A 17,366-nucleotide genomic window follows, 5' to 3' on the forward strand; every position below is an offset into this window, starting at 1 on the left:
TCAACACAAGATAGTAACACCTTACTCATAAATAAATAACAACTTTTATTTATCATCAAATGTCAATTACATTTTACAAGTTTCAGGAATCTAATTATTGAAACTAATATCATCCTTCAGCCCAATGTGCCTTGCATGCTGTAAATGCTTAACCCTGCTCAGTCCCTTCGTGAAGAAATCTGCCAGGTTCTCATCTGATGATACCCTCTTTGCCACGAGGAGTCCTTCTTCTATTCTATGTCTGATGAAATGGTATTTTCTGTCAATGTGCCTAGATCTCTTGTGATCTCTTGGTTATTTCGCCAAAGCAACCGCACTTTCACTGTCACAGAAAATTTCCATTGGCTCCTTTATAGCTGGTACAACTCCAAGGTCTCCGATGATGTTCTTCAGCCATATCGCCTCTTTTGCTGCCTCGCTTGCTGCTATGTACTCTAATTCACAAGTCGAATTAGCTACTGTCTCCTGCTTGGAACTTTTCCAAATAATTGCTCCTCCATTTAGTATAAAGACCCAGCCTGACTGAGAGCGGAAATTGTCCTTATCAGTTTGAAATCTAGCATCACTATATCCTTCCACTCTCAAGTCATCACTGCCTCCGAGGGTAAGGACCCAGTCCTTAGTCCACCGCAAATACTTGAGAATGTTCTTTACCGCTGTTCAGTGTGCCTTGCCAGGGTTCCCTTGATATCTACTGACCATGCTCAAAGCAAAGGCCACATCAGGGCGAGTACAAGTCATAGCATACATGATCGAGCCCACAGCAGAAGCATATGGTATCTGACTCATCTCAGCTATCTCAGCCTCTGTACTCGGACTCTGAGTCTTACTTAGCTTGGCATTACTCTGGATTGGTAATTCTCCTTTCTTGGAAACTTGCATACTGAACCTCTTCAGTACCTTATCCACATAAGTACTTTGACTAAGTCCAATTAGTCTCTTACTCCTATCTCTCAATATCCTTATCCCTAGGATATAGGTAGCTTCCCCATGGTCTTTCATAGCAAAACACTTCCCAAGCCAGGCCTTAACCTCCTGGAAAGTTGGGATGTCGTTTCCTATGAGAAGTATGTCATCCACATACAACACCAAGAAGCTAACTATGCTCCCACTAGCCCTGACATACACACAAGACTCATCCTCACTCCTAGAAAAGCCAAACTCTTTGACTTTCTCATCAAAGCAAAGATTCCACCTGCGAGATGCTTGTTTCAATACATAAATAGATTTTTTAAGCTTACACACTCTATTGGGGTATTTTGGGTCGACAAAACCCTCTGGTTGAGCCATGTAAACATCCTCAGCCAGCTTCCCATTAAGGAAAGCAGTTTTGACATCCATTTGCCATATTTCATAGTCATGAAATGTAGCTATGGCTAACAACACTCTAATAGACTTAATTTTAGCTACTAGTGAGAAGGTCTCATCATAGTCAACTCCCGGAGTTTGAGTAAAGCCCTTCGCAACCAGTCGCGCTTTATAAGTGTGTACTTTCCCATCCATGTCGGTCTTCTTCTTGAAGATCCATTTGCACCTAGCTGTCTTACGACCTGGTACATTGTCAACCAAGTTCCAAACTTGATTGTCATACATGGACTGAATCTCGCTGTCCATAGCCTCCTTCCATTTCGCAGACTCAGGGTCTGCCATGGCTTCCTTATAATTATTAGGTTCATCCAAATCTATCAGTATACTATCACTGATAAATGTATCACCTTCAGTGGTGATGTGATAACCATAATAAAATTCAGGTGTTTTCCTCACCCTAGTGGAACGTCTTGGAGGTACAAACTCATCTATCGGCTCAACAGGAGTTTCCTCCCCAGGTTAGCTGATAGCATTTGAGGTTCCTTCACCACTTGACTCTTGAAGCTCTTCAAGGTCAATTTGACACCCACTGTCCCCTTGGCTTATGAATTCTCTCTCACGAAAGACTCTTCTTCTTGCTACAAAGACCACATTGTCACTGGGTCTGTAGAAGAGGTAACCAAAGGATCTTTGTGGGTAGCCGATAAAAATACACCTCTCGCTTCGGGGCTCAAGCTTGTCATGAGTCTCAAGCCTCACAAAGCTTCACAACCCCAGATCTTGAGGTGGTCCAAATTGGGTACTTTCCCAGTCCACATCTCGTGAGGTGTTTTGGCAACCTTTTTAGTAGGGACTAGATTAAGGATGTGGGCGGCAGTCTCTAATGCATACCCCCAGAAAGAGATTGGTAACGAAGCTCGAATCATCATGGAACGAACCATATCCAACAAGGTTCGATTGTGCCTCTCAGCCACACCATTCAATTGTGGTGTCCTGGGAGGTGTCAATTGTGAGACAATCCCACATTTCTTAAGATAGTCAAGGAACTCAATGCTAAGATACTCTCCTCCCCGATCGGATCAGAGCATCTTGATGATCCTGCCCAATTGATTCTCAACATCCTGCTTAAACTCTTTGAACTTTTCAAAGGTTTCTGACTTATGCTTGATTAAGTAAATATATCCATATCTACTGTAATCATCAGTAAAAGTCACATAATAACGATTAGCATCCCTTGTAGCAACTCTGAAGGGCCCACACACATCCGTGTGTACAAGGTCCAACAAACCCTCACCCCTATCAAAAGTACCTGTGAAGGGTGACTTTGTCATTTTTCCAAGTAAACAAGACTCACAACTATCATCTGACTTGAGGTCAAATGATTCCAAGACTCCAGCCTTTTGGAGTTGGCCTATGCTCTTCTTGTTAACATGTACAAGACGACAATGCCACAAGGATGCTTTATCCAAGCTATCAGAAGAATCAATACACAACACATTATTTCCTAGATTGTCTACAACATTCACGGATTCATATACACCATCACAAGGTATTGCTTTAAAGTAAAATACATCATTGTAATAAACATTAATAGCACCATTTTTATTATCAAATGAAAATGTAAAACCTTGTTTGTACAAGCCATGAAAAGAAATAATATTTCTCGCCATTTCGAGCGAGTAACAACACTTATTCAAATCTAACATTAACACATTATTAAGCAATAAAGAATAAACTCCTATCTTGGTAACAGGTGATGCTTTCCTGTTGCCCATGACTAAGTTTATCTTCTCGTGCTCCACTTGCTCACTTCTTCTTAGTGCCTGCAAATCAGTACAAATGTGAATACCACATCCTGTATCAAGCACCCAAGAATTAGCATTAGATGAGTTGTTAGACAATATTGTGTAAATACCTGCATGGGTGGGTTTGACCTTCCCATCCTTTACATCTTGTAGATATTTGGCGCAGCTTCGCTTTAAGTGTCCCTTATCTTGGCAATAGAAGCATTGTGATTCCTTTGTGTTCGAAGAAGGAATAATGGGACCTTTCTTTGTCGCACTTGAAGAGGAACCATCAAGAGTCTTACCCTTGGTACCCTTTGAAGGGTTTTTCCTCTTCTTACCCTTCCCTTGCCCAATTGCAAGGACAGGGGCTGTTAAAGGAGTAGAAGTAGCAACCGCTTTACCCTTAAGGCCATTTTCAGCTGTCCTTAAGAGTCCTTGAAGTTTGCTAAGTGTGACTTCCTCCTTGTTCATATGATAAGTCATACGAAACTGATCATAACTTGGAGGTAAGGAATGTACAATGATGTCAATCGCCGATTCCTCAGGGAAGTCAACATTGAGCTTTAGTAACCGATCAACGAACCTCTGCATCTTCTGCAAGTGACCGGTGATGGGTTCACCATCCTTCATCCTTGCGGTTATCATGGAGGAAATGATTTCATACCTCTCTTGACGCGCGCTCTGATGGTACCTTTCCATCAGAACTAGGTGCATCTCATAGGGGTAGAAATCTTCATAAGATTTTTGGAGTTCCGGAGTCATTGTGGCCATCATGATGTAGGACACCTTGGTGGCATCCTTCTCATGTGCAATGAACTCCGCAAGCTCTTCTGGAGTAGCAGTGGCTTCATTAACAACCTTAAGCTCCCTATCAAGGACATATTCTTTGTCCTCATAGCGGGTAATCATCCTGATGTTTCTGAGCCACTCATTAAAGTTGGATCCATCAAAGATGACCTTACCACACAAGTTCATTAGGGAAAAGGAGCCTGTAGGGTTTGAGCCAACAGCGTTATTGGAAGACATCTGGAATAAAAGGAAGATAAGTTTCATTAGATTAAGAGTCCTTAATAAGTCACCCAAATGAAATATTAAGGCTAGGATCCAACAAACTATTTATAGGTGGAAGAGGGATGCCGTAATCCACACTATAAAATATTTGAAGGAAGGTAAATGACGATTTACCAATTTCCACCGTAAGACAAAATATTTTATTATTAGGTTTTATTGGTTTTGAAACTCCTACATCTTTTGAGATACATTGAACTTTTCAATGGCATGTTTGAATCTCGAATGTACCCTCTCAAGTTTGTGACTGGGATGCCGAGGATCACAAACAAGGTGTGAATAACCATACAAATTGACTTGGTACCCTTAACAATATTACCTAATCGATGTACCGGTTAACCACACACGCTCCACCATTCTATAATAAAGTCAAGTTACCCTTTGCGACTCTTACTAGTCCATGTTAGTGTGCCGGTTAACCACACACGCTCCACTAACGACTTGGTAATGTACAAAGTGTAATTTTATGGGCTAGCACCAATTGCACATTTTCCTAAAGTAACTAAGATTGGGAATTTATAATGTATAGTTACTTTATAATTCATTATACTTTTAATGAGAATTTAAAGTCATATCCTACTCGTTCGGCTAAAGACCCTCCACCGATCAAGGAGGCGGTGGGTGAGAGTGGACACCCATTAAGTCACCATTTTATAGGCAACAACCGTATACCCCCTTATAGACCGGCTTCGTGAATGAGGCCTACTAACGGTAAGAATGACATATTCTTATACATATCTATATAACAAAATTTTAATAATAATATAATTGTTGATTTTTAAACTTTTTAAAAATCTAAGGTTTAATTTGGAATTAAAGTATTAGAGTGTAAGACTTTTCAAATTCCAAAACTTGAGGGCAAGAATTGAAACTATTCCAAGTCTCTTCAATTTGTAACTTATGAGTTTTAATGGTTCATAAAAAATGAAGACTCTTCATTTTATGAAACCTCTTTAGTTCTTTAATCACAATTAAAAGAAGTAACTTTTGGTTATCCATAACTTGAGGACAAGTTATGGACACCATCAATACAATTAAGAGCAAGAATTAAACACACATACTGGTTACACATAATCCCTATGGTCTTCTAAAAACTCATAAGAACACAAATTCATGTAAAGCAATTTCATGAAATCATATGAACATATATAATACTTTGAAATTGTTAAAAGTCATGTAAAATGGATTAACATAATCATTATCATTTTGAAAAATAGATTTTACAAGTCCAAAACATATTGGGATAAGGATTCTAATCCATTTCCAGTAACAAAAACTCAAAAAATCTGCCCAGCTCGATCCTACTCGGCGAGTGCATTATCCTATTCGGCGTGTAGGATGAATTTGTTCATGGACTCGGCGAGTCCTCCCCATGGACTCGGCGAGTACAGTCGTCAGAATGCATAATTTTCGATTTTCAAGCAGTTTTGCATCAAGTATACAGAAAACAATCCTAGGCTCTAATACCACTGATAGGTTTTGAGAATTCTAACACTTCCTAAGTGTACATGCAACCCTAATAACCTTGAATCTATGTTTTCTCTATATACATGCAAATTTCTTTTTCAAGGTTATTTCCAAACTAGCATGGCATGGGGAATATATAAAACATAAAAACTAGTAGAAATACATACCTTATTGTTGCTTGGATTCCTTCAAGACTTTGTGAGCCTAGCACCCCAAATGTTGTGCCTCAAATGCTTCACACAACACCACAAAACTTGGAATAACTTGAGAGAATACTTCTAGCACTTAAAATCGGTTATGCCCTCTCTAGTAACCTTACTAGGTCCGATTTTACTAGCCAAAGGGTTCCTTTTATAGTGGTGTCACAATTAGGGTTTCATTAAGAAGACCCATAATTGTCATGACTCTTCATTTCTCATGACCCATGGGTTTGTAACTCCCATGGACTATCAATGGAGCTCCAAATGGTTACATCCATAACCCATAAACCATGGATCATTAATCCACCATAAAAGAATTGATGATTGTCATAATCAACGCTTATATATTTAATTAGTCTCACTTTGATCACCAAATTAATACTAGATTAATACTTGATCAATACTAATTAAATAACACTACTATTAATATATTAGAACTTATAATATATTAATAATCATAAGTGCCATATTCTCTCATTTAGTCTATCCAAGTATTGCAATGCCATGCAACCCAAATGGACCATGCCGGGTCGGGTCAAGTACATACCAAATAAAGTTATGGACTTAGACACTATATCCAACAATATCGTCATATTTGTGCCTAGAATCTTTGAACCTTCAAGCATCTCCCAAGTATTCTTGACTTGGAAACCTCTCTTCTTCCACATTCATCTCAAGGAATCACTCAAGCTAAGTTCATACCCCTGCATTTTCATGTTTTCTTCAAGTTTTAGGGGGAGGGGGGATACAATTTAATACACCAAAAACTTATCTAAATACAAACAACAACTTTCATCAGAAAAGTTAAGCTCTATTCTCGGAGTGTTTCGACAAACTTAGACTTAATTTTTTTCAAAACTATTTAATATGAAAATAGTTTATGTTCATACCCTTAAAATGACTACTTGCACATCTCCATACTATTTTTTCTACAAATTATGGCGATTTTTACAACACTGCCTATCATTTCATAAACGAATTCGGACCAGTCTGTGAATATGAACATTTTCACACAAGTTAGGGATTTATAAAAATCAAAATAAAAATTATTAATAAACTAGACACATTTTTTGAACTCTCGGAGTTTACGGATTCAGTTTTCGACTTCGTATGATGTTTCTATGATTTTTCTAAAACAATCCAGAAAGGTTAAAAACTAGTTAACATCTTACAACTTTCATAACACTTTGTAACATGTTGAGCAAAGTGCATAACAATAAGTTTCTAAATGTTGAATGTAAGTCTTGTTAGTTTATCATCATAAACAGAAATTAGTCTTTCATGATAAGGTTTTTCATTCATTCCGAACACATATAATAAACTATAATAGGTATAGTTATCTATTTTACGATAAATGCATACTACATGATAAAAAGGTTTTACTATCAAATCAAACGGGTTTTTCATATACTACATGTTAAACTATAATAGTAATAGTTTATGGATTTCATATCACGAAATTATTACATAAAAGGTGATTTCACTTCCTCCACGGAAGAGGTTTTATACTCAAACTATATGTAAACTAGTTAACGTAAGTTATGAGACTATCCTTCCATCATACTCTTCGAGTACGGGTTCAAATTCCTGTAAGTTATAACCAACGTCTCTTGTAGGGAGAACGTGATAATTGTGTATAGATCTATATTGGGATTGACACCCCACACCTAGCTGCTAGCTACAGCCGGACCTGCAGGTCTGTAGGTGACAAGAGTCATAAGATCTTAACGTCTAGATAACGTTGTTGCAGGTTAATTCTCATTGTAGTATGGTTATAACGACTCACATAGGGAGTTAACAATCTTTCAAGTTTATTGGAAAATTCTACATTAAAAAGGGGTTTTAATTATCTAAAACTACATATTCTCGGTCTTGGGATTTAAGACTACATGACTTTTATAAGGAAAATATTGGGTTTTCTTTGGAAACACACACATACTCTCGGCCTTGGGATTTAAGGCTACATAACTTTTTATAAGGAAAATAATGGATTTTATTGAAGCATACGTTACGATTACAAACAAACGTTTTCAAACTCTATGTCCAAAAGCTTATGAACTCACCAACTTAATTGTTGACACTCTTTCAAAACTACTTGTATTCTCAGGAAATCAGTGAAACAGGAAATCAACAGCTTTTGAGGATGGGACGTTAAATCGCAAAACATTTCATTTTGTCATCATAGTGTAATTGATTTGAAACATGTAAACACATACGATGGTGTAACTTTTTTTTTTCAATTATATTTATGATGATTGTATTTACTTTGATCACTATTATACTCTTTGTTGTGATACTATACATGAAGTCCACCACCCCCGGACGTTTCCGCCATCCTTGGTTTGGGGGTGTGACAACTCGGCCCAAAACCCCTATTTGAGCCAAGACCCTCTTATTGGGCCCTAATGGGCCAATAACCTCTCAAATTGGTCCTTTTGGGCCGAAAACTCCATGTAGGCCCTAATGGGCCGAAAACTTTTATTTTAAAATTGTTTTGGGCCGTAATCCTAGACCTGGCAATTCGTGTATTCATGTCATGAAAACGTGTCTGCCACGAATTTGACACGATATGATTACACGATGAGAAATAAGCTTTATCTCAGTTTTAAGATGTATTGGTGTCGTGTATTCGTGTCGTGTCGTGTCTCTCACAGATTTATGTCTTCGTGTCTGAAATTGCCAGGTCTACATAAGACCTATATTGGGCCTTATTAGGCAGTGAAATTTATTCTTAGCCTATTTTGGACCGAAAATCTATATTTGGGCCCCAATGAACCGACAATTTCTTATTGGGCCGAGAACCTCATATTTAATATTAACGGTCCTTTTTGGGCCGAAGGCCCTCTCATAAAATCTTATTAGGCCGAAGAGTTTTCTCTGGGCCTTAATGGGCCAAAAATCACTATTGGTCCCTCTCATTTAACCGAAAACCACTATTGGGCCCCTACTGGGCCAGAAGTCCTCACTTAAATTGCATAAAATCATTTTGGACCGAAAACTCCTTGGGCCAAGTCAAGTTCGAAGCCCATAACGTTTTGGGCCAACCTTGGGTCGAGACCCCTCTTGGGCCGGTTTGGGTTTGATTAATAAAAAAAAGAGAGAGAGAAAAGGCTAGGAGAATAATACATGTGCCACCTCAACATTGCATGGCAAATAACCATTCCTTTACCCTCCATGTAACCAGGCAACCTCACATCACTCTAACTAAAGTCAAACCCTACTACTCCCTCTCTCCCCCCCTTCATCGGCTAACCCCCCATCCCCTCTCCACTTTCCATTTCCAACTTACACTCTTATCTCATTTTCTCTCAACACTCAAGAGACTCTCCCATTTCCTTCTTCAAAATTCTTGGGTTTGTGTGTGTGTTTTCCAAGAAAGTCTTCTTCAAGCTTCATAACTTAGTAAGTTTTTGGTAAACTCTATAGTTTTTTTTTCCAAGTTTACACTAAAAATCCTTACTTATACAACTCCATTTTCGTGTTTAAGCTTTTGGAACACCATCATTTCAAAATCTCTTCAAGGAACAAGCTAGGATTCGAAAATCCTTCATCTTCTTCTCTCTACACTTCGAAAAATCCCCAAGGTGCGCTTCATACCCCTTGTTTTCAAGTTTTCTTTCTTTTGTGGGAGGATACAAGTCTAGTCTTGTGTAATATCTTTGTATATTTGCATGTATATGTGTGTATGTATGTTTATGTGTGATGAAATGTTGATATTTCATGCTTACACTCCAAGAACTTGAGATTTTGCCAAGTCTTAAGTTGTTGGAGCTTAGTTATCTTGATATGGTTTAATTTATCTTGGTGTTTGTCAAAAATGGAAACAAGTTACTAGGTGAAAAAGAATTGATTTTCTTGAATAAATATCACAAAAATATGTCCAAGAAAATGTTAAGGCAAAATTTTGTAATGAAAACTTGAAAAAATGGAAATTTCCCTCAAAATGGGCTATTTTCGACCATGGGAGTAGAAATGGGCAATTTTTGACAACAATCGTAAAAATGGACTATTTTTGACAATTGAAATGGGCTATTTTTTACAACAATAGTAAAAATGGACTATTTTTTACAATTATGGTAAAAATCAGCTATTTTTGAAAAGAATAATAAAAATGGATTTTTTTGACAATTATGGTAAAAATGGGCTATTTTTGGACAACAATAGTAAAAATGGACTATTTTTGACAATGATGGTAAACATGGGCTATTTTTTACAACGATAGTAAAACTGGACTATATTTGACAAATATGGTAAAAATGAGCTATTTTTTACAAAAAAAAGTAAAAATGGGCTATTTTTAAACACTCCTAATGAACTGTATAAATTATGACATGATTCTTTGTGTGTCATAAACTACAGTCGAAAATATACACTAGTAATATTATTTATAATGTTAAATAATGGGATTCAACAATTGCGTAAATTATGTTAGGGCTCTTGTGAGACACTCCGTCACTCGTACCTACCTAGCGTATATCGTAAGTCCTATAGTTATAAGCGGAGTCTCCTGAAGGAAGAGCGATATATTGTGTATAGATCTATATGGGGTTGATACACCCACACCTGAGTTGCTCGTTACAGCTAGACAGGTCAGTCTATGGTGACAATTATCTTTAGAAACCGACACCTTAAGAACGTCAAGTTGGGCGCTTTAGTCACATTAGTATGGTTGTAACGAATCACTTAGAGAATAACAATATTATATTAAAATTTATGCAAAACATACACTCTACTCATTTTATAAAGCACAAAACTACGTGTCGTCTATTTTGCAACTAATTTCTCCACTCTAGTCTTATGGTTTTAAGAGCACAACTTTTCGTATAAAAGAAAATATAGGATTTTTTGGGAAACACTCTATATATATATTTTGAAACAAGGTAAACAAAGAATACACATGCAATTATACATGTTTGGAAACGAGACTCGCAAACTATGTTTACAAGAAAATATTGGATTTTCTGGAAGTTTACAAACTATTACAAAGTTTTCTTACAAACATGCTTATGAAATCATCAACATTCTATGTCGACGCCTTTCAAAATGACTTGTATTCTTAGGGACTCGGTAAGCAGGTTTTGCAGCTATGGATTTTTGGATATTTGTTGTATTTTTGAAATATCATACATTGTGTTATTTTGAATGTAATTTTATGAACAACTCAAATTTGTAAACTATGCATGTTGGTATCTGTAATGTATGATATTTGGATGGCTATGTTTCAATTATGATCAACTGTTATGATATTACAAGATTAAGTCACCCGCCCCCGAACGTTTCCGCCATCCTGATTCGGGGGTGTGACAGATTGGTATCAGAGCATTGTTTATAGTGAACTAATATATCTAACCATACAAGATATGAAACTATAAATACAATAGGACTAAAATACTCTAAACCAAAATAAAACATATGCATGTGTGTGCATATTATGAGTGTTGTCATAATAAGAAACAATTCAAAGTCTTTAGAAGAGTTGGACATTGCGGTTAAACCCAGGCAGTTATGAAATCGTATTGGGGGTAAATATAGCCTGATCAACTATAGTTATTCAAAATACGACCAACATGTGTTTGGGAGTGATCGCGGTGGACAGCGAATCTAAAACTTACAAATATAATACCCAGAAGTTTTAAGGAACCAAACATAAGTAATTAAAATACTATTGGAGTATTCTGGAATTGTGTGGTGTCTTCATGTATTTTCTTATATATCCTCTTGTACTTATATTCTCATACAGAAGACATGGCATGATATCATTTGCCAGGTGACCCCTATTTTCCCAATCAGGGAAATGGCGGGTGGATAGAAGAGGACCCAGAAGAAGAGCCTATGGAATACTCAGAAGAGGAAGAAGTCGACGAGGAAGTCAATGAGGAGGAAGGGGATGACTCGGATGCTGAGTCCGAAGTCATCGACCCACCCTACATGGCTAGGGTACCCACATATCAGATGTGCCCCAATGGCCCTACGCCCTCGTGGGCTCACGATATATGGAGGTGGAGCAGGCATCAGGGTCAGCACCCGCCGTTTTGCATGGAGAAGATATTTTACGACCTTAGCCATGGAGGGCCGGCAGACCGAGATCTTCCGGTTATGGTCAGAAGGACCAGCAATATTGGTGATCAGGCCCAGGCGACCGCCAACCAGATGGACGCGATGAGAGCCGCGGTGGAACACGCTGATAGGCAGACCCAAGACATAGTGCGGGACTATCACGAGCGACAAACCGCACTTGAGGCGAGGATGCGAGTCACCGAGCGGCAGCTATCTAGACTCCAGGGCGCTTCTACTTCGTCGTCGGCACCACCAGATACCTCCCGGTGTGAGTAGGACCCATCCAACTCACCACTGCTATCAATGGGACTCTCTTTTCTTCTTACTTTATGTATGTTGGACTGACCCTACGATTAAGTGATTACACTACTCACAGGGTCGTTATACTTGCGGATTTTATTCTCTATATACTATAGACATTTCAAAAGTCAATCTTCATGCTTTTATGTGCTAAGAATTTATCATTATTGAAACGATTTTGTGTTTTATGTGTGATGTTGTTATCTGTTATGTTCTCTCTTTTCATTTATATTTGATATAATACAGTTCTATTATAAGTACACTCGAACCACCGTAACCGTTAGAAACAAAAGGATTCATAAACTCATCGCCATTCCTGTCTCATAACAGGAAATGCCAAGAAGATATATCCACAAAAACGATACGACAACACCACCACCACCGCCGCCGTCACCACCGGTGATGAACTCTTTTGCTTTCTAGGAGGCAGTCTCGGCTGCGGTTACGTCGGTTTTAGCACATATCAACCAGGGCACTAACGGCAGTGGCAACAGGAATGGGACAGGAAGTCCCAATCACGGTGATCATCAAGGATACACAAAAACTTGCACTTATAAAGACTTCACCAATGCAAAACCGAAGCAATTTAATGGAAATGGAGGAGTGATTACTCTCACTCGGTGGTTCGAGAAGATGGAATCGGTCTTCAAAATCTGTGGTTGCCCCGAAGAGAGCAAGGTGAAGTTTGCAACATGTACCTTTGTTGCCATTACTCTTTCATTGTGGAACGACCACATCATGGCGCTTACTCTCCTGGTTGTAAATTCCATGTCATGGGAAGACCTTAAGACCATGATGTTGGATGAGTACTATCCCTGAGGCGAGGTACAAAAGCTTGAACAAGAATCATGGAACCTGACCGTGCAGAACTCTGACATCGAAGAATACATTGCCAGATTCAGTGAGCTGGAATTTTGTGCACTGGAATGATAACTTTTGAGGGAGAAAAGGTCGAACACTTTATTTGGGGGTTAACACCTCCAATCCAGGGGAACGTGATCGCTGCGAACCCGTCGACGTTTGATAGTGCTAAGCACCTAGCACAAAGTTGTACAACCATGGGGATAACACGGGCACGAAGACCCCCAACACCAGTGTCAACCACACCAACACCTATAAGGCCTTACATAGGGACTCTCCCCAATGTGATAAATTCAATTTACACCACAGTGGCGCATGCCGAGACTTACAGTGCACCAACTGCAATCATAAAGGGCTCACCGCCCGGTACTACAGATCTCAGCCACAACGAAACAACTCGCAACCCAACAATGTTAGGGCCAGTCGAGCATGCTATAGATATGGGGAGACTGGCCATTTCAAGCGAAACTATCCCAAAGCCAACAGTCAAGGTACAAGGGGATCAGGAAGGGTCCTAACAATGGGACAAGGAGAGGCGGTAGAAGATCCGGCTGTTGTCACTAGTACGTTCCCCTCATCAATAATTACGCATGCATTTTATTCGATAGTGGGGCAGAAAGGAGTTTCCTGAGTCATAAATTCAAAGACTTACTAAATCAAAACCCCCAATAAATCGTTAGGACCAGGATCCACGTCGATTGCTAAGTCGCCGTATAGATTGGCCCCTATAGAAATGCAACAACTATCTAGCCAATTGAGCGAACTGTTAGACAAAGGATTCATAAGACCGAGTTTCTCTCCTTGGGGAACCCTGGTTTTATTTGTCAAAAAGAAGTATGGTTCCTCCCGCATGTGTAACTCAATAAGCTCACCGTCAAAAATCATTACACCCTTCCTAGGATCGAAGATTTATTTGATCAGTTACAAGAAGCCAACTACTTCTCGAAAATAGATCTGAGATCTGGATACCATCAGCTGCGAGTACGAGAAGAAGATATCCCCAAAACTACCTTCCAAACTCGTTATAGGCACTATGAATTTGTGGTTATGCCCTTTGGTCTAACGACTGCACCCGCAACATTTATGGACCTAAGGAACCAAGTCTGCCGACTGTCCCTCGATAACTTTGTAATTGTCTTCATGAATGATATACTCGTTTATTCTCGAAGTAAGGAAGAGCACGACCAACATCTACGGCAGGTCTTAGAAACTCTAAGGGCGGAGAAGCTATACGCAAAATTCTCTAAATGCGAGTTCTAGATTCGCAGGGTGGATTTCTTGGGACATGTTGTCAGTGAAGAAGGGATACATGTAGACCCTTCCAAGATCAAAGCTATTGAGGGCTGGGCAACCCCAAGAACACCGACGGAGATTAGAAAATTATTGGGCCTTGCTGGTTATTACAGGAGGTTCATTCTGAATTTCTCCAAGATCACCAAGCCCCTCTCCACTCTAACCCAGAAAGGTGTACCTTTCAACTGGTGTTGTCTCTGCCATAGGAAACAGAAGATTTCGTAGTGTATTGCAATGCTTCCAATCAAGGGCTAGGTTGTGTACTTATACAGCGCAGGAAAGTGGTAGCTTACGCATCCAGACAACTAAAGACCCATGAAGTAAACTATACCAATCATGATCTCGAGCTCGGAGCTGTGGTCTTTGCTCTAATGATTTACAGGCACTACCTCTACGAGACAAAGTGCACCATTTTCACACACCTCAAAAGCCTCCAGCATATTCTAAACTAGAAAGAACTAAACATGAGGCAGCAGCGATGGGTCGAGCTGTTGAACGACTATGAATGCGAGATCAGTACCATCCGGGCAATGCTAACGTGGTGGTCGACGCCCTAAGCCGAAAAGAATACTCAGGCCATTGGGTAAGAAAACTAACGATGACCATCCATTCCCTCTTGTCTTCACAAATCAATGAGGCTCAACTAGAAGCCTTGAAGCTGGAGAATGTCGCAAAGGAACCTTTACGTGGAATGGACAAGAATCTCACACTTAATAAAGAGGACGGGGTATACTACCTCATGGACCGGATCTGGACCCTAAAATTTGGAGGGTTTAGAGACATAGTCATGAATGAAGCACACAAGACATGATACTCCGTCCACCCGGTTTCCGACAAAATGTCCTGGATATCAAACAACATTATTGGTGGCCGAATATGAAAACAACGATTGCTACCTACTTGAGCAAGTGCCAGACTTGCGCTAAGGTTAAGGTAGAATATCAGAATCCCTTGGGATTATTACAACAACCAGTGATACCCGAGTGGAAATGGGAGCGAATAACAATGGATTTTATAAATAAATTTCCTATGTCGGTAGAGGGACTGGATGAAAATTTGGGTGATTGTCGATCAGCTGACTAAATCCGCCCATTTCCTACCAATAAAAGAAACATACAAAATGAAGAAACTAACACGGATATACATAAAGGAAGTGTTAAGACTACATGTAGTATCGATATCTATTATCTCTAACGGCGATAGTAGATTCACCTCTCGATTCTGGCAGTCGCTCTAGAAAGCATTGGGAACTCAGCTCGATATGAGCACCGCCTACCATCACCAAACCGATGGACAGAGTGAGAGGATTATCCAAACATTGGAGGACATGTTAAGGGCTTGTGTGATAGATTTTGGAAACACTTGGGATGCCCACTTGCCACTGGTGGAATTCTCATACAACAATAGCTATCACACAAGTATCAAAGTTGCTCCTTTTAAGGCCCTTTATGGACGAAAATGTTGATCACCTCTCTGTTGGGATGAGGTAGGATATACTCAACTGGAAAAGGGACAAGTACCAAACAACACTCTCATAGGACCCAAGATCATCCGGGAAACAACTGAGAAAATCGTCCAGATCAAAGCACAACTCTAGGCATCTCGAGACCGATAGAAGAGCTATGCATACCAAAGGAGAAAGCCGCTGGAATTTGAAGTAGGAGATCGCATGCTACTAAAAGTATCTCTCTGGAAAGGGATGATACGATTTGGAAGGTGAGGAAAGATAAATCCACGATACATCGAACCCTTCGAGATCCTTCCGAGGATCGGTCCGGTGGCTTACAAGCTGCAGCTACCATCAGAGCTTAGCAACATACACCCTGTCTTTCACGTATCAAACCTGAAGAAATGCCTATCGGACAAAACCCTCGATGTTCCGCTCGAAAAGATTGAGGTGAATGAAGAACTCCTGTTCGTTGAGGAACTGGTTGAAATCATGGATAGAGAAGTGAAACGTACGAAACAAAGTCGTATTCCGATTGTGAAGGTTCGTTGGAGTGCCAAATGTGGACCTGAATTCACATGGGAACGTGAGTATTAAATGAGGCAAAACTACCCCATCTATTGTCTAGTTCTTAAAGATATCTTTCGAAAGAATTTCGGGACGAAATTCCCTCTAACGGGGGGATGATGTCACAACCAACAAATTAGGGCTAAAATTTCTATCCTTGTACAAGATAACTCCTTTGTGTAACCTTGTAACACTAGATTGGTATAGATCAAACTTGAATACTATTTAAGCTTATACATCCAAAAATTATGATTCAAGTCGTAACCTCCTTGTGTAAGCCGAAAACCAAATCTGATAAGCTAAGACTACTTAACTTTGGGCCTTAGTCCACGTTTGTCAGCCCAAAACCCCTAGTTGGGCCAAGACCCTCTTATTGGGCCCTAATGGGCTGATAACCTCTCAAATTGGTCCTTTTGGGCCGTAAGACCCTTATTGGGTCGTGAAATTTATTCTTAGCCTATTTTGGACTAAAAATCTATATTTGGGCCCCATTAAACCAAAAATTTCTTATTGGGTCCTATATTCAGCCGAGAACCTCATTTTTATTATTAATGGGCCTTTTGGGCCGAAAGCCCTCTCATAAAATCTCATTGGGCCAAAGATTTTTCTTTGGTCCCTAATGGGCCAAAAATCACTATTGGTCCCTGTCATTTAACCGAAAACCACTATTGGGCCCCTACTGGGCTAGAAGTCCTCAGTTAAATTGCATAAAATCATGTTGTACCAAAAACTCCTTGGGCCAATTCCGGTTGGAAGCCTACAATGTTTTGTACCAACCTTGGGCCAAGAACCCTATTGGGCTGGTTAGGGTTTGATTAATAAAAGAGAGAGACAGAGAGAGAGAGAGAGAGAGAGAGAAAAAAAAAACAGCTTCGTGGATAATACATGTGCCACCTCAATATTTCATCGCAAATAACCATGCATTTTGCCCTCCATGTAACTAAGCAACTTGACATCACTCTAGCTAAAGTCAAACACTACTACTCCCCCAATCCCCCCCTTCATCGACCG

The sequence above is a fragment of the Lactuca sativa genome, chromosome 5 (genome assembly GCF_002870075.4).
Source record: "Lactuca sativa cultivar Salinas chromosome 5, Lsat_Salinas_v11, whole genome shotgun sequence".
In the NCBI taxonomy this organism is placed as follows: Eukaryota; Viridiplantae; Streptophyta; class Magnoliopsida; order Asterales; family Asteraceae; genus Lactuca; species Lactuca sativa.